Source organism: Elgaria multicarinata, chromosome 3, assembly GCF_023053635.1.
Source record: "Elgaria multicarinata webbii isolate HBS135686 ecotype San Diego chromosome 3, rElgMul1.1.pri, whole genome shotgun sequence".
NCBI lineage: Eukaryota > Metazoa > Chordata > Lepidosauria > Squamata > Anguidae > Elgaria > Elgaria multicarinata.
This window is the reverse complement of record NC_086173.1, coordinates 51,626,722-51,653,013: the sequence shown is the minus strand read 5'-3', so window position 1 is coordinate 51,653,013 and position 26,292 is coordinate 51,626,722. Positions and strand designations below refer to the sequence as shown.

The window sequence follows — 26,292 nt, the reverse complement described above, 5'->3', positions numbered from 1 at the left end:
TAGTGTGGAGGTTTTAATTTGCAATCACCCCTGAATTGGGCAGCTTGTCCTGACTCTGTCCTGGTTGACACACAATAGCCATGCAACTTGTGGGTGTCTGGCATGCTTAATCAGTGTGCCTCATACCTAAATCAAAATGGAAAACAATCTAGAAAGCAAACATGAGCTCTAGTTTCAGATATGCTTCTCCTCTTTTCTACCAAGCTTCCTGAAGTGTTGAAGAAGACCAGGTTGCAATAAAATCCTCCATCTCTTGTTTAGCTCTGTAATTTGGAGACATTTGCTAGACAACTGTGGCATGCGTGGGCTCACTTAACCCAGTGCAAGGAGCAGTTTCTTCAGACTGGAGCTGGCAAGCAGAAAGCTGTTGTGTTCTGCATTGCTTCTGATGATCCATTTCACCTCTGAGCATCTGTTATCACAGCAAAGGTGGTGCTGGGAGAGATTGCCCCAACTTTGGTTCATCTATAATCCCTCCCCACCCATGCCCAGACCCAAGACATGATTTTCTCCTCTCTACTGGGTCTTCCTTCAAGACTCCTTCACATATATCTTTCTGACAGGTTCTGTACCCTGCAACATTTCACAGGTGAAAACAGGGCCTTTCTAGTGAAGATGTAAAAAAAAAGGAGCTCCTCCTGGGACCCAGTCCTGCCACATAACTGCTGAAGGCTCCACTCTGCCTTCTACCCATTCATTGCATTTACTTTGGGGAAGGCAATCCATAGCCCACACGCTACGAGCCCCTCTCCCCTAGTAGCTACCAGCCAGATCTCACTAGGTGATGGCACAAGGAGAAGGGCCTCCACTAATAAATTCACGGTGTAGGTAGGAATACATGGGAGGGGTTGACCCTGTGGAGACTGAGGCTATAGTGTGGAACTGGAGAAGTTACTCTGAAGATACTCTGCTCTTTCATGACTTAGGAGTCCTTCCAGTCGCCCCATTTCCATGCACAACTTTTCCCCTGATTTCAAAGCTTTCCAATGGAAATCAGCTTGCACGTTCAGTCTTTCCATCACTTGAAAACTAGAAGCATATCCCCAGTTTGCAGGGGAGGGGGAAGGACCATGACATTCTTAGGATGGTTCTTCCTCGTACCTTAAAACACAAACCAATTCAATTGAACATCTTATTCCATATCTTGCAGTACAACAGATACTATGTGTGGAGTAGTCTCTTGATAGGGTTTATTGAATCCCCCCCCCCCGGTTCTTGTATGTGCATTAAGGCTGCAACTACACAGCGTGGACTAGAGATCGAGGCCAGATGTGTTAGCATCTCTCGTTGAGAAGTGAGTTTGCCAGTGCTTGGCCTTAAAGGCTCCTCCATGCCAGAGGAGGAGACAAGCAGTTGCAGCTCTTTTCAACACAGACATGGCAATGGGAGGAGCAACACATGCCAAATGCTTCCTTCTCTCTTAGGTCCCGTGGGCTTCCTTTGGGTCAGGAGCTGGCAAATCTATGGACCGAAAAGACAAAATTTCAGAGGCTCCTTTCTCTTCTGGCCTCCGCTGGGAAATCCTGTTCAGAGGGCATGTTCCCAACTCTGCCATAGCCAGGAAACTGAGGTTAGCGGTGACCTCAAGTACCAGTGGCTGAATGGTCAAGGCATGGGACATCTAAGTCAAGGATGGTGGCTTTCAGCACCATCTGGAGTCGGGATGCACACATGTGGCTATTTATTGATTTTACCCACAACTTCAAATTCCTTGGATGAGATGGTTCTTAACCGTCCATTTCTTGATGTCTCTTTGAAGGGGACGTAGCTCAGTGGCTGAACAGCTGCTTTGCATGCAGAAGTTCCCAGGCTCTATTCTCAACACCTTCAGTTTAAAAGAAAAAGGAAGGAAAAAAACTAGTAGTGGGTGATAAGAAGGATCCCAAAGAGCCACTGCCAGTCATAACACACAGTACTGGGCTAAATACGTAGAGGTCTGATAAGGTACAAAGCAGCATTCCTGGGTTCATGGAAATGAATGAGAGCCCTCATTCTCATGGCACGACGACTCATTTCTTTCATACCTGCAAAACTTGTAGGCAGAGGCAAGAGCGGGATGGGTATACACTGCATTTGGCCGTGGTACCTTGGTCCTACCACTGTGGGCTCTCTCTCATAGCAGTATAGGAAGCTGCCTTCTGCTGAGTCAGACCATTGGTCCATCTTGCCCAATATTGTCAACACTGACTGGCAGCAATGGCTCTCCGGGGTTTCAGGCAGGAGTTTTTCCAGCCCTAACTGGGTTTGAACCTGGGACCGTCTGCATGCCAGGAAGATGCTGTGCCCCTGATCTACAGCCCCTCAATCCATAGGGATGCACCATAGAAGAAGACGACTAGCGTCCATTTCCGGCCTCTTTTCCCCCCTGTGGCCCAGTCTATTGACCCGTTCCGTAGCTTCAATGCCGAGGAGAGAAAGAGAACAAAAGCACACTCTCTCACCTGGTCTCCTGCAGAATCCCTGAATCAGGCGATGCCAAAAGTGGCAGCTTCCCACAGCAGACGCCCATTATGCCAGTTGACGCCGAAGTCTGTCATTTCCTTCCCCCTGTGTTAGTAAACATGTTGCTCCATGCGTTTGCAACAAATGACTGGTGCTCTTGCGTGCTTCGCTACTGTCCCCGTCCTTCATCAGTGCGTGTGCTGCGCTACCTGGGGACCCATGCTGGCTGGCTACCTGGTTATTTAATGCTCATGAGGAATGGAGAAGAGGCTCCTTGCCTCCATTTTGGGCAGGGGGGAGAGAGAGAGAGAGAGGGGCTGATTTAGAAGCAAATGGAGAGGGAAGCAGCGAGACGTTGTTTAAAAAGTGATTTGTTTAATGAAATCGTAAAAATGAATTTAGATGAATTTCCCAAATTACCCCATCTGCAGAGGCGACGTCCCGCTTTAAAAGTTCCCTGACATTAACGCCAATGAATCATCAAGCCCGGCAGCCCTTGTTCGGTGGGCGGCTTCATGATTCTTCCTTTAATGGCCCTTCATTCGAGGAACAGATGGCACCAGAGGCTGCTGGCTCCGGAGGCTCCCTTTTGCTGAAAGGTTGGCCTGTGTGCAGACCCTTGCTGAGCCTCTTAGTTGTGGGGAAAGGGCATTGCTTAGACCCCCCCCACACACACCTGCCTGTTCCTGCCCCTCAGCTAGTGAGTGAGTGGCACTGTGCAGAGTAGAACCTGTAGGATCCCGAAGGAAGTCCAGTTAATTGGCAGAATCTGGCTTCTGATACAAAATCCACTTCTCTCTCTCTCTCTCTCTCTCACACACACACACACACAGACAGCCAGGTGTCCTATTCTACAGAGGACAATTCACTATTTGAAGGGCTATCCAGTTTAAGAGCGTCTTTAAGCGAGTGTTTTATTGCACGCTCATTACTGGCCACTCATGGATGTTTGTGGGTCTTTCTGACAATGACATCCACCTCCTGTGAGTCTCCTGCTCCATTTCCAGGTTTTAGTGCTAAAAGTAAAACCTCAGAAAACCCGACTTTTGAGATATATCAATATTTGTCAGGTTTTCCCTGTCATGTGCTGAGAAAGTTTGCTATGAAATGCCCACTGGAGGGTGCTGTCCCTTTCAACTGCATTGAGGTTGTACAAGCCATGTGGTTGCTGCTCTCTTCCTCGTGTAATTACAGCTCATTGCAGAAGCAAAAGAGAAGCCGGAAGCAGAGCCACGGTAAGGGAACGGGATTTTTCCCCATCTGAAGGAGCTCTGAGTTTTGTATCAAGTTAAAGAGCCTTCAAGTTACGCATCCATAAGTTAGTATTCAGATAGCACCACAAAAGTCACCTGGGCCATGTCATAGGACATGACACCATGTACACCTGGTGTCATGTCGTATTGATACAATCCTATCATGGTGATGCTATATCCCTTTTGCACATGTATACCTCATAGCGCATACAGTGACATCTGTTGTGGTATTTTGGATAATACAGAATAAAAAGTGGGAAATAATGCCAGAAAAGTAGTATACGGAATTTCCTGACTCTTAGAGCAGTATGACAATGGAACCAGTTACCTAGGGAAGTTGTGGGCTCTCCCACACTAGAGGCATTCAAGAGGCAGCTGGACAACCATCTGTCAGGGATGCTTTAGGGTGGATTCCTGCACTAAGCAGGGGGTTGGACTCGATGGCCTTGTAGGCCCCTTCCAACTCTGCAATTCTATGATTCTATGCCCCAACAGTGATCAGTGTGGTTCCATACCAATAAAAAGCACTAGTGTAGTTCTGGCCCTGGTCTCAGCCTTCCCCACTATGGTGAGAAGGATTGCATTTCTATTTAAATTATTGTTCTGTCTTCTAAATTTGCTGTGCGGTGTGAATTGGTGCCCTCCTTTTAAAAAACATTTTGGTGATGCCTTTCCTTTTTTTTGGCAGTGGCTAAATGGCCATTTGCCCGCCCAGATAAGACTGTTTTTTAAAAAACAAGAATAGTGCATATCTACACCAAGCAGAATATAACACTTTGAAAATGGTTTGAAAACTATATGTGGGAGTGTGTGTTGTGGGCTCCAACAGTTGTCCATACTGTTATACACCATTTTAAAACAGCAGTGTAGCGCCCGTCTTAGTTTCTAGCCCTCCTTCTTAAGCAAGTGCATACATCACTTTCCACTGAAGGGTCAGGAAGTGGCCACACGGGTTTCCAATAATTGGGAAGCAGGATTTCTTTGCTCTGCATAGCTTCCTTTCAGTTCCCACTTCGCAGTCCTATCCATGTTGCCGAGGATGATGGTTCACTCAACCTTTCACCAGTGATGAGCAACACAGAAATATAAGTGACAGTTTGGGAGCACTGCCGTTTTCATGCACTTGCTGCCTGACTGATGATAGCAGGTATCTATGTGAGGTTTTGAAACTAATTGCTGCTGTCCTCTTCTGCCCCCTTGGCTTTGAGTTGTGTGCGCTAATCTCTGAAGATCCACTTTCCCTTTCTGAAGAGTGCCTTGAAAAGTTACCCATGTGTTCGCCATGCATGCCGTTCATTTTGTGACACCTTAAAGAGTGACAGAATTGCTGTGGCCTAGGGTGCTTGCTGAGAGACCTCCCTTAGTGCTAACAAAAAGAAGAAGAAGAAGAACGTAAGAGCCTTGCTGGATCAGACCAAGTATCCATCTAGCCCTGTCCTCTGTTCACACAGTGGCCAAATACCTGTTGACCAGGGATCCACAAGGAGGACACGATGCAATGGCACCCTCCCACCCATGTTCCCCAGCAACTGGTGTATGTAGGCTTACTGCTGCTGATATTGGAGGTAGCACACAACCATCAGGGCTAGTAGCCATTGATAGCTTTTGCCTCCAGGAATTTATCCAACCCCCTTTTAAAGCCATCCAAATTGGTGTCCATCACTACATCTTCTGGTAGTGAATTCCATAACTTAACTATGTGCTGTGTGCAGAAATACTTCCTTTTATTTGTCCGGAATCTCCCACCAATCATCTTCGTGGAATGACCACAAGTTCTAGTATTTTGAGAGAGGGAGAAAAATGTCTCCCTGTCCACATTCTCCACACCTTGCATAATTTTGTACACCTCTATCATGTCTCCCCTCAGCCTTGTATGGCTCTTCCATCTCTCCCCCTTAACAGATTTTTCCATGGTAAAAGTGTGTGTGTGTGTGGGGGGGAGAAACGAAAAACTTGAGAGGGTTACAAATGGGAGATGGCAATGTCTGGGACCCCACCGCCAATAAAACTCCAAGCTTGAGGCAGGGCAGTTCCACAATGAAAGCCTTGCCTAGAATCCACTTCAAGTGCTCCCTCCAGATTATGATAGTTGGTTTCTCACCTTATCTGTACTCTGGATTAGTTGGGGGGTTTCTTTCCCCTCTCCTTGCGTGTTAATTTCTTTAGCATAACGGCAGGGGCCTGTAAGCAGGTTTCCAAAGAATGGAAGGGGAATAGAACAGCCAGAACGGTGCACCAGCACCAGCTGTTTTGTGAGGCTGTTGAGACAGCTGCACTGAACCAGCCAATCTCCTCCATTTATGGGCAATTTCCCAAAGTGATCCCAGAGTATCTGGTTGTTTCATCTTCTTAAGATATGCATTTGCATGTATAGAAGGGATCTCTTCGCTCAGGAGATGCTGTCCAATTAAGAATGTGCCAACATTCATGCCTGCAGCAGGTGTTTGGAAGTTGAGTCTCTGCAATTGCTGGATGAGCAGGTGTGTGCTTGGCTCAGCCTAGTTTATACAGGTTGATGAGGTTCAGAAACAGCCTTCACAATGGCTTCACGTTGTTTGCAGAGTGACTCTCTTGGTGTGCTTGACTCTCATGCCCTGTATAATTTCTTCGGTCATCCTGTGGTTTTGGCAATCAGAAACGTATTGTGATGCTGCTCGTTTGTGAATGTAGCTCCTAGCCGTCTTATGGTGGGACTAGGCATATTCTACTCTTTAGACTGTGATGAGACGGGAGGCGAAGTTGAAACCATGATCTCAAGGTCCTTCCATGCTTGTTGATCCTAGGGTTGTAAGGTTGGGGGCTTGGACAATAGAAGTTTTGCTTAAGTCAGGGGTGGGAAACCTGTGGCCCTCCAGATGTTGTTGAACTACAACTACCATCATCCCTGACCATGATCCCTGCTGGCTGGCGTTGATGGGAGTTAGAATCCAACAACATCTGGAGGGCCACAAGTTGTTCACCTCTGGCCAAACATGCCAAATAGGTCAGGCAGAGCAGTGGGCAAATACCTTTCTTTTTGTTAGGGAGCCTTCTCTGTAGACTCTTTGGGGAATCAGGACTTATCGCTTCCCTGCTACCTGTGGGAGATGATGCCATCAAGTCTGCAACTTTAGTTTTTTTTGAGGTGGAGCAGCAGCTGGGATCAAGGTCAGTCAGGACTGGGTTGGGGGTGAGCGGGCTTAGTTGGAGCTCTGGAGGCGCCTTTAAGGTGCAAGAGCCTGGCCTGGAACCCTAACAGAGAGCAGCCTCAGTTGGAGTGTTATGTTGATGCTGTGAATCTCCATCTATGTTCAACATGTACTTGTGTGTGTGTGAACAAGGCCTACATCACCCAAGTGCCATAAGCTTCCAGGACCTATTCCTTGCCCTTATGTAGATATTTAAGTTGAAAGGAACTGACTTTTAGTGTGTGTGTGTGTGTTTTGGGAGGGATGGAGATATTTATTTATTTATATATATATATAAATATACAGTCTGTAGACATGAAAAACAAAAAGGCAAAGAGGCAGGAAATGTTAACCACAAAGTAGGATTCCCTCCTCCCCCATTTCTGGTTTGCTTGTTCTTCATGAGTTATTACACTGCCACAGCGCAAGGTCTGGCCAACTTTGCTCTGAAAAACAGTGCAGTCTTTTCTAGGCAAATCAAATGATGGACGGTGCAAGCCTAAATATGTTTACTCAGAAGTAAACCCATTGAATTCAATGTTTATCATTGATGTGGGGCAAATGCTTTCAAATGATACAGAGGGCCCTTTCAGACGAAGCTTTTATCTTGCGATTGCCTGCCTCATCGTTCACAGAATTTTACCAGGGGCCTGGGTTGTCAATGTTCTGGTCTCAGCACCTTTTTTTCTGCACCACTTCTTCCATCTTTTATTCTTACAGCAGGAAATCCTGTAAGGCGGGGGTGGGGTGGGGGTGAGACAGAATAGCTTCACAATGTCTTCTGATTGCTAGTGCTAGGAGCCCTCCATCTGGAAGTACCCAGAATTAACTGACACAACAATTCTAAGTTTAGGATGATAGTGGTGGCTAATGTTTGTGACTCACTTGCTCAAATTCTTTTAATGATAACCTAACTGCAGCTCCTCTCTGGAAGTTAGGTCAATATTGTATCCATTATTATTAGTTATTGTCATTTGTGAGCTGAACAGAATATCTTTAAAACTTTGGTTCCTTAGCAATTGACAGCGTGAATTGCCTTGTGGCTCTGTCACAGATCAGACAAATACCTGGAGGCTGTGTCTTTGCTAGGTGGGTTCACTTGATAATCTCCCCACTCGCTCACCTGCACACACAGTGTTTCAGCTCTGCTTCTAACCATGGAAAGATGGCTCTTGTGTGCGAACTTGAGTTCCCCTTGGCTGCTTTCCAGCTTAACTTAAATCTCCATCTGCAGCACAGAGATAATAGTGTGGCGAGAGCCCTACCTCACAGGAGTGTTTTGATGATAAATAGGACGCTCAGCTGCGATGATGAAGGGTAGGCCAGTGAGATAAGCATCTAACATAGGTCATTTCACAGCTAAGCCACTGTCCCTCCATTGCATTTTGCCTCCTGCCATCTCTCCCCCTTTCTCTCCCATAAATCCTTGTCTCTGTGATGACACCTGCTCCGATTACTTGGACTGTATATTTGGTGGGATTGAAATTTACAACCAGAACGCTATGTTTCCTTCTTTTATGGCTGTTTGTCTGGGCACACATTTCTGCTATCATTAAAAAAAAAGCAAAAAATGATTGGACAATGCCTCAAATAGAGGACTGTCATCTGAAAAAGACAACATCTGGCCACCCTATGCCTTGGTCTATCAAGCCTAGTATTGTCTCCTCTGACTGATAGTGGACGCGGGGTCTTCCCCATAACCTGATGCTGGATCCCGTTAACTGGAGCTGTTAGGAGTTGAATCTTTTGCATCCAAAGCATCTGGCTTCCTGCTGCGTTCTGGGGCTTTTCCCCAGTAGCAGTTCCTGGCAGACGTAGTGATGGCCACCAATTCGGATGGCTTTAAAAGGGGGTTGGATAAAATCATGAAGGAGAAGTGTGCTACAGCTGGTGTCTATGTGCTACCTCCAGTAACAGATGCTGTAAGCATATCTACAGCAGTTGCTGGGGAACATGGGTGGAGGGTGCTGTTGCACCATGTCCTAATTGTGGGTTTCTGGTCGACACTTGGTTGGCCACTGTGTAAGCGGAGTGCTGAACTGGATGGACACTTAGTTTGTTCCAGCAGGGCTTTTCTTACGTTCTTATCAGTAGCTTGACATTGATGGCAAAGTTCAGTGGCGAAAGTCCAGGCTAACTGCTCCTGAGCTTACTGACTTGCACTCTTTTTGTACCAGGGAAATTCAGGTCAGCATTTTTGGCCCTTGAGTGTTCAGCTACCTTTGTATTTTTTTTTTTAATTTTTTTTTTTAGACTTTTTGAATTAACAGGAGCAACGCTTTGTTTTCATTACCCTCTGATGCAGGCGTAGCGCAGAAGGAAAGGCTGATTAAGAAAAGTGACATGAGATGCTGTCACCTTTCCCATTTCAAGGTCCTCTGCCTCAGGTTGTTTGGAGAGAACACCACAGCGTCGCACATGTGAAAGCCCCTCTCAGATTCTCCGGGTGCATCTGCCTCACGTGCCGGCCTCCCTTATGACGTCACCGCCACTGCCGCAGCAGCAGCAGCGTGCATGTGGCACTTTACAAGACCTCACGAAACTGATTTCCTCCTAAAAGTTTACAGGACCATTCTAGACTGAAATAAAAAGGCTGCGGAGCAGGCAAAGACAAGGGGGTGGGGGTGGGGGAATAGGAGGCAGCCCAGACGCGACTGCAAATTAATTTGCATGATAATAGCAGCAAGCAGGAAGCACAAGGGCAGATCAATGTTGGAAGTGCCAGAAAAAGGGGCCGCTTGATACATCCAGCAAACGTAAAATGGTAACGCTTTCCTAGACCGTACCACTTTGGGCTGCAGGTGGGCACGTCTGAAGGCTCCTGCAACGGAACAAACAAACACAGCTCCCTGCATAGACAAAATTAGCATGCTAGGGAGAAGCTTATACAGCTGTCTAATGTTCAGCCAGGTTTCTGCCTGACCAGCTGTTTTTCAATGAGTATTTTATTTATGAGGCAGCGTTCAAAGGTGCAAACCCGCTACCACTTGCCATCTAAAGTGGTACATTCCAGGCAAAGAGTTGCCACTTGCTTTTGCTGAATGCATAAATGGCCCAGCCCTCCTGTATTAAGCCACTGGACTTCTTTGGAAGCCACATTCCAGTAATAATGGGTGGAGCCAAAGGCAAACGTTACCCCCCCCCCCAAATACTGGCCTATTGTAGCTTAATGCTCTTATTGGAGCATCATCAGATGGGGGGGGGGAATCGTGTTTCCTTACTATTGCTTCCCCCCTGCTTCTGTCCCACAATACTTCCTCTTCCTTCACACGGAGAAGAAAGGGAAAGTAACCAGTGACCACATGGCCCATTCAGTGGGTGTTTTTATCCCGCTGCTTTTCCTGCACACAGCAGGAAATGGCGGCACGTTCTGCTTCCCCCAATTTTTTTTTTTTAAACGGATTTACTGGGGTTCTTATTTTGCTGCCAAAAGAAGGTGGATGGCATCATCAGCAAAAGGACCTGTGACCTACTGCCTCCTTCAGCTTGCCCATGTTTTGAATCACTGGAATCAGAAGAAGAGAGCAGGTCCATGGGCAGGAGTGGCAATAATGAGGAGGGGAGGGGAGGGGAGGGGAGGGGAGGGGCACCTCACCCAAAGGTCCGCTGAAACCTGGCACCGGTGCTGTGTGGTCCCATTTAGACAGCCTGGCACCAAGGCTGCCATTCTTTAACCGCCGTGCTTCAACTCTGTTTGCAGACACACTAGCCCTGTTCAGAAGACACCTTAAACCATGGCTTTAACCATGGTGGTTAAGCCAGAAAGCTGGTTTGTGTTCAAAAGACATGTTAAACCACAGCTTTAAACATGGTGACTAAGGCATGGTTAAAGCCATGGTTTAAGGTGTCTTCTGAACATGGCCTGGCTTTCTGGCTTAACCACTGTGGCTAAAGCCATGGTTTAAAGTTACTTCTGAATGGGGCCTACAGCTGTTTCCAGGTGAGCATTTATTGTAGAATCTCCCAGGCTTATCCACTCATATTTTATACAGGGTCCACATTATGTTGTTACTGTGTTGGGTGACCCTGTGAAAAGGAGGACAGGGCTCCCTTAACAGTTGTAGAGAAAAGGGAATTTCACCAGGTGCTGCATGCATACAAATGACACCTACCTAAATTCCCTTTTCTATACAACTGTTAAAGTTCCAGGATCCCTATCCTCCTTTCCATATGGTCACCCTATTGTTACCCATTTGCAATCCTCTTCTATTTCCCCAGTGTTGCTTCTCCCCCTCCCAAGTAATGTTATTTTATTTTTAAATAAACTTAGCAAACTAAAATCAACAAATAGAAAAAGAATATACATAATAATAAATCAAGATCATTAAAGAAACAAAGGAATTTATTAATTTTAATTCTTAGTCTATAACCGATATGCTTATGGAATACCTAAAGTAAAATGGCCTAAGAAAGAGCTCAGTGCACAATGAAAAACACAATTTATGCAGCTTATAAAAGAAGCATGGGCAGGTTGTGTGCTACTGTGTGCATATGTATGTATTAGTCAGAAATATATATAGGCAACCATACTTGGTTGGAATTTGATCAAAAGTTTGAAGACCTTTAACATAGGCAATAAATGGAAATTATGGTGCCATAATATCATTCTTCAAATTAGGAATGCTAGTTCACTGCACTTGCTGAGTATGTTTATACATAGTAGTTTTGATGTGGCCAGTGTCATGAACCAGGATCCTGAATTTTTGTCCTCAGAGGATTCCAACCCCTTGTCCTCAGAGGACTATGTCTCCCGAAAGACCCTAAGAGCCAGGTCCCCTGCATCCAGTGGAGGTTGCATTGCCATCCTCAGTCTCTGAGGACTTACGCCATGAGGAAACTAGTATGCCGTAGCCACGTGATCATGACCTGAGGTTGATAAAACAGGCCAGGGCCCTTTAAGAGACAGATCTTCAGTCAGAATGGAGGTGGCGCCAAGAAGCCTAACTCTAGTAACATTTCTATTTAAACCTCAGTCTTGCTCTGATCCTTGTTTGAGCAACATGCAGGGAACCTGACCCAGCACCACTCGGAGCTTTCCATGGTGCTGAACTCTTTCTGTCTTGCTCCCTGAGAAACCACCACTGTTAAGACCTGATTCATGGCAGAAATCTGCAATCCAAGCCACATCACAGAGCAGAAGCCACAGTCTGAAATGATACAGGTTGCAGTCTATCAGGCAGGTAAGCCTATCACACATTTAGTATGCCCTTTGCAGTGGGTGCTATTTTTATCACTTTTTTTTAAAGTGATCTTTTAATAGCACTAAAACTTGTTTCTAGCTATATATATATATATGTGTGTGTGTGTGTGTGTGCGTGTTCTGAAGATGCTCTGTAATGTGGCTTGGACTGCAGAGTTCTGCCATTGCCCCTAAATGAAAGAGATAGCACTATGTACCCCTATAATGTTCTGTCTCACAACATATGCTTGTTTGTGTGTATGGGCATGTGTGGATGAGGAGTCATCTGGCAAGGCATTGATCTTTATAACTGAATAGGAGCCCAAATTCTATTCCCTGTTTTGGGTCCTTTCCCTTTACCCCACAGATGCAGAACCTCTTTCAGGCAGAGGGCTGAATTTCATTTCAGAAAAGCTCTTGGGGGCTGCATGTTAGTGGTAGGTGGGGCCAAAGGCAACAGGGGCACCACCCCCACCCCACACAGAGACACCAGCCTATTGTAGCCTAAAGCTTTTACTGTCAGTCACTAAGCCTTAGAAGAGGCATTTCTAACTTTTAGAATGGGGAGGGGGGGAGCCACAACATCTGGGAAATCATGAAGCTATTGGTGATTGGGGGGAGAGGGTGGGGCCAAGAAAGGACAGGGCCTTCTAGGGAACTCAGGAGGGCTGGATTTGGCCCCCCAGGCCCGAGGTTCTGCACCCTTGCTTTGCCCATCCAGCCATTTGGAAGAAGGGATGAGATGCATCATCCAAAATGCAAGTGCTACATAGCATGCTCTCCCTATGCTCATCAGTGGTAACATTGCCAGATATGTGCATGATTGGACAGTTGTGTGTGACAGAGATAACAGTTTTCTAAAACTGTAATAGTGTCTAATTTTTGCCTGTGTGATGTGCCTAGGATACTGGTTTTTTTCTTTTCTTTTTTTGAACAATCATCTCCGGTTGTGGCAACGGGGGTGGGGGGGACAGCTCACAAAGATTGGCAGTTTTGTGGGAATTAGCTTTTGTCATAACTTTGCTAACAGACATATAAGATGGTTCATGGTGGCCTACACCAATCGTGGAAACGAAAAGAGCTGGGTCAGGCCAAGGGTCCATCTAGTCCAGCATTCTGTTCACACAGTAGCCAACCAGCTGCCCACAGGAAACCCACAAGTAGGACATGAGAGCAACAGCCCAAGGTGGGTGATGGTCAGAGTTATAGGCCAAAATATCTGGAGGACCGCAAGAGTTCCACCCCAGGCACACACAAAACTGAATCTATGTGCTTGAACATGCGTGTGGTTGCTTTGCTAGCAGCCAATGTGGCTGGATGGCTTCTTCCTGCCCTGCAGCTTCCACCATAGGCTGATGGTTGTGGGGACTGGCTCTTAAGCAAATCCCTACCACCTTCTTCCTTCTGGTCCTTGGAGCTGTTAGAAATTCCTTGGCTAACTTCTGGGGTGGCGGAAACTCCCTCCGTAAGTACTGAATCCCTTTCCTCCAAGAGCAGGGTGCCTCTCTCTTGTGCTGCTGCTGCAGGCAGCTGATCAGCCCCATCATAAGGCTGGTGGCTACATGGCTATGTCAGGCTCTCCAGAGGGGGGAGAGGGGGGGTCACTCTTCAAGTTTAATAAAACATAGTGTTTTCAAGGGGGGAAATGACAAAGTCATTTGCTATGTCTAATGCATCAGTGAATGAGCACCTGGCCTGGCAGCAGGGCTGAAATGGAACTTGGATGGAATGGATACAGCCAGGTGCTGATAGGAGGAAGGACTGGAGGGGGTTGGGGATGGGTGGGAGGTGGGGAGCCATTGCATGGCTCAGAGAAGGAGGGAGTTCTCGGCTCCGTTTAGCTCTATGGGACTTCGGAACAATCCTGGTTTTCCCTACTTGCAAAGCAAAGATCCAGGGAACCTTCCTGCTTTTGGTGTCTGATTCTGATCGTGTGTCGGAATCTGATTTGATGCAAAGTAACTAGAGAATACAGAGACTCAAGGTGCTGCGTGAAAAATGGTTTATGAATCTCATAATAAACAAACATGAGAGAGGCCAACTGCCTTGTTGTCAGCATGCAAGCTTTCTTCATAAAGTAAAAGCCTACTTCAGCCTTTCCAGCCTGGTGTTGTCCAGATGTGCTGTACTTCAATTCCCATCATTCCCAGCCAGCATGACTGGGGATTATGGGAATTGAAGTCCAGCATATCTGGTCCACACCAGGCTGAAGAAGTCTGGCCTACTTTATCAGATGCCCTAGATAGACCAAAGATTCTTAGTTTAAGTATCAATAGAGGCACACCTGGCACCTATGTGACAATCTTTTCAGTGCCAGGTAAAATCGTTTTTAATTTTTCCAGGCATTTGACTCTGCTGTTGCTTTTAGCTTCAAAGGGTTTTGATGTTTAAGTGTGGATTTATTTTGGTTTTATTGTGAAATAATTTCATATTGAAACCCAAATATGCCGAAGGGTGGTATATGCATTTTTAAAATAAATCAAATGAAAATAAATAATTGTAAAGTCCAGTAATAGCACGAGTGAGATGCTTCCAAGCAAACACTTTGCCCAGGGGTGGTGGATATGTAAACCTACTGGCTGCTCAGCGTGTTATGTTCTCCTCTATTGCAAGACGAAGGAAACACATATTTTATGGGTAAATAGCATGCTCTATTCTTTGTTATGTTATGTTTTTAACATTGCCTGTGAGTTGAGGGTCACTCCTAAGAGTAAAAATTACAACGTAGGAACGTGACCCTTAGAGATCCTTTTGTGATCTTTTCAAGATACCTTAAAATGCTTTATTGTAATGTATGTAATAATGTTTAAAGCACTATTGTGAATTGAAACTATGCTACACTGGAGCCATGGTTCTCTACATTTCCATAATGTGGTTGAAGGACTTAGGCTGCAGTCCTGTACATACCTACCTGGAAGTAAGGCCCATGGAACACAGTGGGGTTTACTTCTGAATTGTTAGGGTCATTGCATGATTGCTTTGTTGTTTAAAGCAGAATTCTTGTTTCCTGTCACAAAGAGTTGTGGATATAGTTCTTCACTTCTGTTCCCTCTCAAAAACCCCAGCTTAAATTACCAAAGCCAGGAGATAATCAAACATACAGAGAGTCCATGGCTGGATATTTTACACTGACTTGGGAGGGGAAAACACTACACAGCCCTAATCACTGGCAAACTTGTTTCACACATTACAAAATTCCTATCTGAAAGATGCTGCCATGTACACATGAGCAGGAAACCCATGTATGGATCATAATATTTGCAGTGACATGCATGGTATGTTCACTGTATGTACCTGTGATGAGTAGCAGCAGCACATTCTGGCTATGGCATTATGCTGCAAGCACACACAATTAAGAAAACACACAGGTAGCATGAAATAAACACCTTCCACTCATCACCTCTGAAGGTTGAGAAATTCTTGTTCCTTCTGGGATCCCAAAACCTGTGTCCACGGAGATCCTACACAGAGTTAGGTAGCAGAGTAGAATGAAATAAGCATCTTCTAGTCCACTCATCTGCTCTAAAATTTGAGAAATCAATTTTTCAAAGGACAGGGGATTCCAAAATGACCAACAACATTAACTTTGCTGTTCAGCTATCACAAGTTGGGCAGAGTAAGCGGGATTTTTTGCAATCAAAAACCCTATGTGGGTTGCGACTTTACTTTCTGGTCACAGGGGTTGTTTATGCATGTGCTTACTAGGCATTAGTAACCTCCTTATTATGTGTACCATAATAACTGCATTTGCTATGTAACTGCATTTTCTACATTTTTGTCCTGTTATCCTTGCTTTCCCCTCCTGCGCCTCCCACCCTTGTCTCCCTCCTTTGAATGGCAAGCTGCTTGGGGCAGGATTTTGTCTTTTGCTTACGTTACTATGTTCGGTGCTGTGTGTGCTGGTGGCATTACATAAATTCACCATCATCATCCATAAATTCATCCTCATCCCAGATAAACTTGTATACTAAATCGGTACACAGTACAATAAAATCCATGCCTACTTTTGTGTTTGGGTTGTAATTATCTTCCCCAGATGTGATAGTAACTCCCCTTTGGAACTATGGACTTTGCTCAACATCTAAGATGCACTCAAGCGTGCTCATATGGCGAAGCTGTTGTGGTACCCCTTGCTCTCTGCCTATTACACACTATCCATCTCTAATAGGATTTATGTGGCTGAATGAGCAAGCTCATCAACAGGGCATTCGCTTGGTTTAAAATGTCAATTGAACATGCTTCCAGAGTACATTGCATATGAAGTATTTTACAATGCTTATCTCACCTTTCATCAATACAGCTGTGCATTAAATTAGGCTGAGTAAAAGTGGTTTCTCCAACAAAAGCTCTGAACCTTTCTGAAGATCTGAACCTAGGTCTTCAATACCCATGTCCTCTCTTTGCTCCACTCCATTATTAGAAGAATAGAATGGGATTAGACAATGAGTCAAATAATTTTTATGACATCTACTCCAGGTTTTCCAAATAGTTCTAGCAACACACCAAAATCTGATGTAGCTCCATCCCAGGTTTTACTTAGGAATGACACATACCTTGCCTCTGTCTTTCCATATGCTAGACCTGGTCAGTTTTGAGATATTTATTTATTACATTTTTATATCGCTCAATAGCTGAAGCTCTCTGGGTGGTTCACAAAAATTAAAACCATAATAAAACAACCAATAGTTTAAAAACACAAATACAAAACACAGTATAAAAAGCACAACCAGGATAAATACACGCAGCAAAAATTGATATAAGATTAAAATACAGAGTTAGAACAGTAACATTTAAATTTAAGTTAAAATTAAGTGTTAAAATACTGAGAGAATAAAAAGTACTTCAGCTGGCGATGAAAGGAGTATAGTGTAGGCGCCAGGCGGACCTCTCTGGGGAGCTCATTCCACAGCCGGGGTGCCACAGCAGAGAAAGCCCTCCTCCTAGTAGCCACCTGCCTCACTTCCTTTGGCAGGGGCTCACAGAGAAGGGCCCCTGTAGATGATTTTAAGGTCCGGGCAGGTACATATGGGAGGAGGCATTCCTTCAAATAACCTGGCCCCAAACCTTTTAGGGCTTTGAATGTCAATACCAGCACTTTGAATCAGGCCCAGACCTGGAGTGGCAGCCAATGAAGTTGTAAAAGGACTAGCATAATGTGGTCTCGCCGGCCAGTCCCTGTTAGTAAACGGGCTGCTCTGTTTTGTACCAGCTGAAGTTTCCGGACCGTTTTCAAAGGCAGCCCCATGTATAACGCATTACAGTAATCCAAACGAGAGGTTATCAGAGCCTGGATAACTGTAGCTAGGCTATCTCTGTCCAGATAAGGGCGTAGTTGGTATATCAGCCTAAGCTGATAAAAGTTGCTCTTTGCCACTGAGTTCACCTGTGCCTCAAGTGACAGTTCTGGATCCAAGAGCACCCCCAAACTACGGACCCGATCCTTTAGGGAGAGTGCAACCCCGTCCAGGACAGGGCAAACATCACCTCGCCGGACAGATGAACCACCCGCTAACACTACCTCCGTCTTGTCTGGATTGAGTCTCAGATACTTGTGTAGGCCTCTCTCCAAGTACTTATTGACACCAAAATTGCTTTTCATGAAACCATGCTTTGCCTAGAACACATCTTTCTCCATTTGCTTGGGTCCCTGAAGAATCTGTTTGCATATAAGATCAAAGATCTTATATGCACATTCTTGAGGCCTAGGGGGAAATGTGTCCATGTGAGTACAGTCTCTCATACAATGTAACATAGTTTTAGGCACGGTTCTGCCTTGGATGAGATCCTGTCCCTTGTGGCTTTTTTCTGCTTTTAGGCTCCCACCCACAAACCTAGCTGCATTGCTTCTTGGTTGACCTGGAGATGGTCAGTGCATGCTTCCTGGGTTTGCATTTCCTTCTGTCCTGAGATACAGCAGGTTAAATGGAAGCGGAAGCCATTATAGGGACAACCAGTGGGAGGGCCCAGCAGCTGACGATTCACCACCTCTTGCGGCCTGGTGCTCCATGGCATATCCCACTGCTGCCAGAGGAGAGTTGTTCATGTGTAGTGGCTGGCAGACTCAGGCATGAATAAGGAAGCACCCCGCTTGAATCTCTCATTGACCATGCCTTCACCAGGTAGGTGGCTTTAAGAAAGACATTGTCCTGGTTCAGATTATCAAAACAAGCCATGGTGGCTTGTTTAAATTGGTAGGGCATGTCAAGTGCTGTTAGCCTAATTACCTACCTGGGCGCAACTTACGTTGTCCGAACCTGAGCAGCATGTCTTGTTAGAGGGGGAAACAACTCTCAAATAACCCATGGTCTGTTGTTGGGTTATTTGAGGGTTGTTTGCTCCTCCCACAAGCTATGCTGGGTAGGTTTGGATAACACAACAAGCTGCACTCAGGTGGGTAATTAAGCTACTGGTGCACAGTGCTGCCAGTGTACATGTGCTGCCAGTGAGGTGTAGTAGCTAGAGTGTTGGACTGGGAGTTGGGAGATCCGGGTTCTAGTTTCACTTGGCCATGGAAGCTCACTGGGTGTTTTTGGGCCAGTCACGGACTCTTAGCCCAGCCTACCTCACATGGTTGTTGTTGTGAGGATAAAATGGAGAGCAGGAAGATTATGTACACCACCTTGGGTTCCTAGGACAAAAAAAAGGCAGGATATGAATGTAAATTATCAAGTCACCAAGGCTTATTTGATCATATGAACTAAGTCTCAGTTCCCTTTTGCACATGCCCTTCTGCAATATGGGGATAATAATACCAACTTACCTTGTAGGGCTGTTATAAGGGTTCCACAAAGGTAATGCAAAACGAAGCCCTTGATTGTTCGAAAGTGCTATATAAATGCTAAATACTCTTAAGTAGGATGATGACCTGGCCAGCTGCTGCTCCATTGTTCCTTAACAAAGCTGTGCCAAATCTGGCTAGATTTTCAGCACCCAGGAAAGTATTGCAGGTAATTCCCCCCTGCCCCCACCCTCAGCTTTTGCTGTCTATACATTTCAGTGATGTCATCAACTGCCTCATTGCTGTGGACCTTAGGACAGGGCCTTTGCATTTCTCTGCCTGGCAGAACACCAGCTCTCAAATTATTCAGTCCTACATCGCTGCCTTAGAATTATGTTGACAACACACATACTCAAATTAGTGAGTCCATATGGGTGATTACCAACCCCGGTTAGTTAATGGGATAATTAGTTACTTTCCTTCTGCTGATGTCTGCTATAGGTAGGATGCCAGGAACTGGAACCCCTCCTATATGTTTTAGATCAGGGGAAGGCCACCTGGTGCCTGCCAGATGCTTTGGACTGCAGCTCCCATCAGTCCAAGACAGCATGGTCAATACTCAGAGATTATGGGAATTGTAATCCAAAACTTTTTGAGGGCTTCAGGTTGCTTGCCCCGATTTCAGATCTTGAAAAAAAATAACAACCTCCTGCACCATTTGCTTCTGCAAATGTAGAAACATTTGTGGAGTTTAGCATTTAATCAACAGTCAAAGGAAATCTGGTTCTGCAACTGTTCTATAAATGGCACTCCTAATTAAAAGTCAATGGAACTTCTGGACTTGGACAGCTTGTTGAATTAGCCCCAGGGCCGGAGCACGGATGGGTTGCCTGAGCCGCAGACAGATTAACATGGAGGAATGGCAAAGCTTATCTTTTCAAATGTTTCCAATATAATTGTTCTCATTTACAAAAGCCAAAGCAAATTCTCACATTAAAGTGTAGCCCTTGCCTTGTATATACAGAACAGAATCGATCGGTGTACAGCTTTACGGAGCAGCTGGATATACATGTAGATCTAGAAATGCTTTCCTGCTAAAAAAAAAAAAAAATCAGGGTAAGTCAATGGGAATGTCTGTGTATAAGAACTTGCTGACTCCCCTGTTGATCTTGTGGAAAGGGTTAAGTAAAGACTCAGGTATATATTGCTCCAGAGATCTTAAGCTAGACTGTACTATAATGACTCTTAGGATAATACTAAGACAAGCTGGATGGACCAAATCTCATTGTATGTCTCCCATGCCAGTTTAGCTGCAATGGCAGACGGTGCCCATTGGGGCTGATGGGGCAGAGGGCAGGGCAGGGCAGGGCAGGGACTCAATAGTCTACCATGGGCAGGAGAAGTTCATTTGCTGCATGCCGTGCATTGGAGCAAATGTACCTGGGTATGAGGGGATTTCTCTAGCACGAGTGGGAGATAGGTCACCACCCCATTTGTCCCAAATATAGAGTCGACTCTGGCTGAAGGCCTACATGATCCTAGAGCAGCCTTCCCCGATCTAACGATGCCCTCCAGAAGTGTTGGACTGCAGCTCCCATTATCCTCAGCCAGCACAGTGACAGCACTGGGAGAAGCTGCTGGGGCTGGCTCTAGATCCCCACCATCGGCACGTCTCTCAGTGTAGGTTTGTCTGGTGCCGCTGTACTTAGTAGTCAAGAACCACTTGGATTATGGATAGTCTACTAGCCGACTCAGACCTATTACATAAGCTGCAATGTTTCTGGCGTTTCCGACTGCCAGGGGTCATTGTCAAGACCCAGTGATATCCATTTCTTTGGGTGCCTTCTCTGAATGCTTTGTTTTATCCGTTTTAGCCGGAGCAGAATAATTGTATGTTCCTGGAAGTGTGTGACTGTGAGCAATGAAATTTGGTGATTTTATGGACTATCTGAGATAGGAAGACGATAACTTTCAGACTGTATTGGTTACATTGTTGTCATTGTAGACGCTTCAGCTGCAGTCAGCTATGCTTATATCCGTTGAGGCTCAGGGTGTATAACTGCAGAGTTGGGGAATAGAAGGCAGTGTTGAAGGTATCTTGGAAAAGACATGAAATTGTATTGAACAGTGTAAGCTGTGACTCCTACCCTACAGAGTGCTGCCTGTGAGAGTGATAAATGTTAAGCAGATCGGTTGATAGCCATTATTAGGCCATCTTCAGTTTGTGAGCATTTGTATAGTATTGAGACATATGGATGATGATGATGATGATGGTGATTTGTTGGGTTGGATCCAGGATCTGCCTTCTGCAAGAGGAAGGGACCTTCCATGAGAAGATGTGCTCTGCTTGGAGAAGGTCCCCCTGTATTATTTTTGGGGATCTGCTCTCCATCTCACCCTATTTAGCAGGGCTGTTGTGGGAACGAGAGGGCAGGGAAGTCCACTGCCATCAGCGCTGTTGATCTGACTTAAATCTGGATCCAACCCGTTGATATTTCAAGAGTCATTGGATTTAACTGAGTTGAGATCATGACATGTTTTTCAGTGATTTCTCCCCTAGCTAAGAAAAACAATAGTGTTGTTGTTTTTATTGGTAAAATAGTTAGCAAATAATCTGCCTTACAGTGTGATTCAGGCTCACTGGGCATCAGAGCACCCAAACTATTCCCATTGGGTTCCTTACATCTCCACCACTTGACTTAAGGCTAGTGACTTGGGGCCATTGGCACCCACGAACTTAGGGCCCACTGGCACCAACCTTTACTGGCTGCCACTGAGGGGCACTGTGACTCCTGTACATGTTGGTCCCTTTCTGTAGGTAGGCCCCTCTCATCTATGCTGCCCAGAGTCACTGCTCACTCATCTTCCCTTTCTTGCTGGGCAGCACAGAGGTGGGGATTGGGCCCAGCAGGGCGGCAAGGAGGAAGATGCTCCCCCACCAAGGATATATTGTTAAGAGACTCCCAAAATCTGGAAGCAGCCTTGATTGGCAGCCATACAAAGCACCTTGATTGAAGTTCCTACAAAGCATCACATTTTGCAGGCTTGTTCATGCTAGTGGTTTGGAACGTGAGCTTTTCTGGGATTCTCTGTGGATGGATAGCACACATGGTCATTCATTCTTGCTTTCCATAGGAGGGGATTTCCCCGGCCCCTCAGGACTGATCTGGAATGGCCACCTTCTCCAGCCTAGTTCTTTTGATTCCCTCCATGGGTTTGTTTTGCTGAACGTATAACCAGGCCTTCATGAATTCTGCACAGAAGGCCTTCCAAATTGTACAACAAAGGAAATGAAGTGCTGCAAACCAAAACTTGGCACCCTAGTGCAGAGTATGTAACTAAAATAAACCCAGCCTGAAGAACTTGTCTGGGGCTGCTCTTGCTAGCCACTGGGATGCTCTAGTCTTCTTTGTACAGTACACCCCAGCAAACAGTGAAGAGATTCTCAATTTAGCTTGGATAAGTCTGTGTGCCTTAGCGCTTAAGCTACTTGCTCCTATGCTGTGAAATTGATCCACATTTCCAGAATCCCAGTGTAGAACTTACCCATAAGGAACTATCATTTCCTTTCAGTCCGAGCAAATGCCAGGAATGCAGGATGAGTCCCTGTCCGTGACCTGCCACTGCCTCTCTGCAGGTCCAGATCATTTGCTCGGCATCCCACTTCCTGTTGGCATCAGTAGGACATCTGTCACCATGCCAGTGTCTGAAGTTGTGGTCTTCAGTGCTAAAGATAACAACCTGAGGGTTATATATAGCTGCTTTGCTGTGCTGTAATAGACTCCTGGTTGAAGCACAAAATGGAACTTGGGACACCCGTCCAGTCCATGAGGTTTCATACCACATACTGAATTGACCTCCCTGCGCCCTTCCACCCCTGTAATTGGGGAAGATTCTTTCGTATCAAGCTCATACTGGGAATGAACGCTGCTTGGGTACAAGTGCACCAGGCAGATAGTGGTGCTGTGATTTCACCAGCAGCAATTCCAGGGACCGTGTCCCTGATGAAAGACAGGCAAGGTGTATCTTAAGCATTCCTCTCACTTCATGCCACATCTCAGTTGCAGCACATGTAGGCCTAAGCAAGACAGGTTAACTTCAGGGCATGCGCAGGCCTAGCTCCTTGCACTGTGCACGTTTTGCAATTCTGCCAGTTTCATGGACTGATGTGGGTTCCATTCATTTATTTCTTCACTCATTCACTCCACTCTCTCCCTAAGGCAGGGGTGGGCGACTCATGGCCCTCCAGACATTTTGGTCTATAACTCCCATCAATCCTAGCCAGCAGTGCCAATGGTAAGAGATGATGGGAATTGTAGGCCAAAACCTCAGGAGGGCCACAAGTTGCTCACCCCTACTCTAAGGTGTCCAGAGTATCTTAAATATAGCTCCCTGGTGGGCTCCCATCCAGGGAGGGCCAGACCCCCCCTTTAGCTTAAACAGTTATGCCTTGTTCAAGCTATTGTGAACAGAATGCTGGACTAGATGGACCCTTGGTCTGATCCAACTTATGTTCTTAGTCTACAGGGCATTTTCTTAGCTTTGGGGGGCTAAGGTAACTATTGGATTCCAGTATATCAGCTACTTTATGGAACAGCATCTTCACACTTGGCCCAGACGTTACCAAGTTCAAACTTCTGACAGATATTTTTGGGGTTCATGGATGCTGCAGCTTCTGTTGGGGAGCAGTGAGGAGCAGAACATGATGGAGAGAAGAAGGCATCCTTGTCTTCCCCTTGAATCTCTCTTTGGTGCTTCTTCTGTTGACCCTGGCTGTGGCTGGCAGGAATCTTTTGCCTGTTAACCATTTTCACCATATGAAGGCTTTCACATTGGTTTATTTATTTGAAGTATTTTTACCCTGCTCTGAAAAAAGCACTCAGAGCAGTTTACAAAGATCCCTGAAAAGACAGCCCTTGCGGTCTTGCTCACAATGTAAAAGACATAGTATAAAAGGAAAGGGGATTGGGAGGGAGGAGAAAAAATGCAAACTAGTTCTTAGTTATAAATTTCTTCATAACTAGTACTTAGTTATAAATTTCTTACAATGAGCAGTTGGAATACAAATAGTTCAATGAGTGGAGAAGGCAGAAATAGCTGGTCTTTCAGTGGAGCCAATAGAGTGGCCTTTCTACCCTTCGCTTCCTTTCCTTGGCCTGATGGGATGGCTGCTGCCAGGTGGCAATTGATGGAGGGAACAGCCTATTATTATTATTATTATTATTATTATTATTATTATTATTATTATTATTTATTTATATAGCACCATCAATGTACATGGTGCTGTACAGATTACACAGTAAATAGCAAGACCCTGCTGCATAGGCTTACAATCTAATAAAGTTGTAGTAAACAATAAGGAGGGAAAGAGAATGCAAACAGGCACAGGGAAGTGTAAACAGGCATTGGGTAGGGTGAAGCTAAACAGTATAGAGTCAGAACAAACTCAATATTTAAAAGCTATAGGGAACAGAAAGGTTTTTAGCTGAGTTTTGAAAGCTGTGATTGAGTTTGTAGTTCTCAAGTGTTCTGGAAGAGCGTTCCAGGTGTAAGGGGCAGCAGAAGAAAAAGGACGAAGCCGAGTAAGGGAAGTAGAGGTCCTTGGGCAGGCGAGAAGCATGGCATCAGAGGAGCGGAGAGCATGAGCGGGGCAATAGTGTGAGATGAGAGAGGAGAGATAGGCAGGAGCTAGGCCGTGAAAAGCTTTGAAGGTCAACAGGAGAAGTTTGTATTGGATTCTGGAGTGAATTGGAAGCCAATGAAGAGATTTCAAAAGTGGAGTGACATGGTCAGAGCGGCGGGCCAAGAAGATGATCTTAGCGACAGAGTGGTGGACAGAGACCTGCGGACTGATGTGAGACGAAGGAAGGCCAGTGAGAAGAAGGTTGCAGTAGTCCAACCGAGAGATAACCAGTGCGTGAACGAGAGTCTTGGCAGAAGAGACAGACAAAAATGGTTGGATCCTGGCAATATTATACAGGAAGAAACGACAGGATTTAGCTACTGCCTCGATATGAGGAATAAAGGAGAGCGAGGAATCAAATATAAAGCTGATGGTGGCCCAATTTCTTGTATCTTTGACTCAGATGTAAATCTAACACTGGCTAGAATTCATATATTGATTAAAATTAAAACTGGCTCCCTCCCTCCCCTTCCTCCTTTCTACCTCATGTCATCAGTATTCACATTTGTTCAGAAATAGCATGAAAGCAGTTCAAAGGTTTAGGGATGTTCTCAAGTGTCAGCATTGCATTGTCCCATCTGGTGGTGTCTGAAATACGGTCCTGTCTGGGATTGCATTTTAGCCACTTGAATCGTGTTCTCAGCCTCTGGGCAAATACTGTGCAAGCCACAACTAGTGAGTATGTTCTGGTATGATGAGGGGATTGCCTTCGCCCCAATACGTCCTTTGGTAAATCTCCCTCTATAAACATAGAAGCGATATAGTTTGCATGAATTATCTTCTCTCTCATGATCAGCAGGTACTGTTTCCTTGATCAAAGATCAAGTGGAAACTTTTAAAGGACTATTCTTCTCTATGCATGCTTTTTTGACATTGGACATCTAAAGCACTTGGAATTCAGCATTAGGGAAGCAATCTGATATAACAAAAAAACTTTTTCTTAAGGTTTGAATCCCAGCCTGTGACATTTTGAACAAGTGTTAGGTGTGATTTGGGCAACTTTATAAAACGCTTTCCCTTGTTAAACATCCTGTTTAAGCTAAATAACTGATTTCATGGTGTTGCTGGGCAGTTCATTGTGCCCTGCTTTCAAGAGATGTTGTTGGGCATTTAGCTTTGTAAAATAGTCTCCAGCCTGTGGAAGAGATCTGGGAGAAATAGGTAGCTCAGAGGTATTTGCCCAGTTAGAAAAGCCGCTAACTATATAGCCAGGTTTCCCAAAGCCATGGCTAAAAATGTTTCTGGTGGTGAAAGCAATTAATGGGCTCCTAGCTAAGAATCTGCAAAGGCCCCTTTGACAGAGGAAGCTCAAATCCTGAGGATTTCAGGTCTGAAGTGTACTATTGCTAGTTAAAATACCCAGTTTACAAGCTTTGTAAACTGCCCAGAGAGCTTTGGCTATGGGGTGGTATATAAATGTAATAATAATAATAATAAGTTTTTCTCCTGCCAGGCAACCACACTAGAGATCAACTTTTTGTCCTCTAAAGCTAAAAGTAGACACTTTTATTGTCTGTTCTCTGACTAGACATAGTCATAACATAGAAGTGCTTTAGATACTCTTTCGTATGTTATGAAATCAGCCATAGATGGACTGGGAATGCTTGTGCTCAAGTATGTACTTGGCATAAGCAATACGTGTGCCTAGATACTGGAGGGATGCTGGTGTGTAAGTGGCCATGAGGGCTATAGCAAATTTTGCCATCTCCTTGCTATCTTGCCCCCTTGTTTAATTATTTTGTATGTCACGAGACCGGCCTTCGGAGTCTCCGTCTTGAGCCAATCTTCCAGGCCTTTCTGGCACATTGAAATGAGCAATATATGAGCAAGGCAGGTACTTTCCATCAAGG

At 45.3% G+C, this 26,292-nt stretch overlaps 1 protein-coding gene across 1 annotated transcript in view; it reads left to right on the top strand.

Annotated features, from left to right (window-relative positions):
• Positions 1-11,991: 11,991 nt before the first annotated feature.
• Positions 11,992-26,292, top strand: part of GRIN2C (glutamate ionotropic receptor NMDA type subunit 2C) — a 106,191-nt gene continuing 91,890 nt past the window's right edge. The window contains exon 1 of the mRNA XM_063120249.1: positions 11,992-12,042. The gene's annotated coding sequence lies outside the window, so the exon portion shown is untranslated. The remainder of the gene's footprint in view (positions 12,043-26,292) is intronic.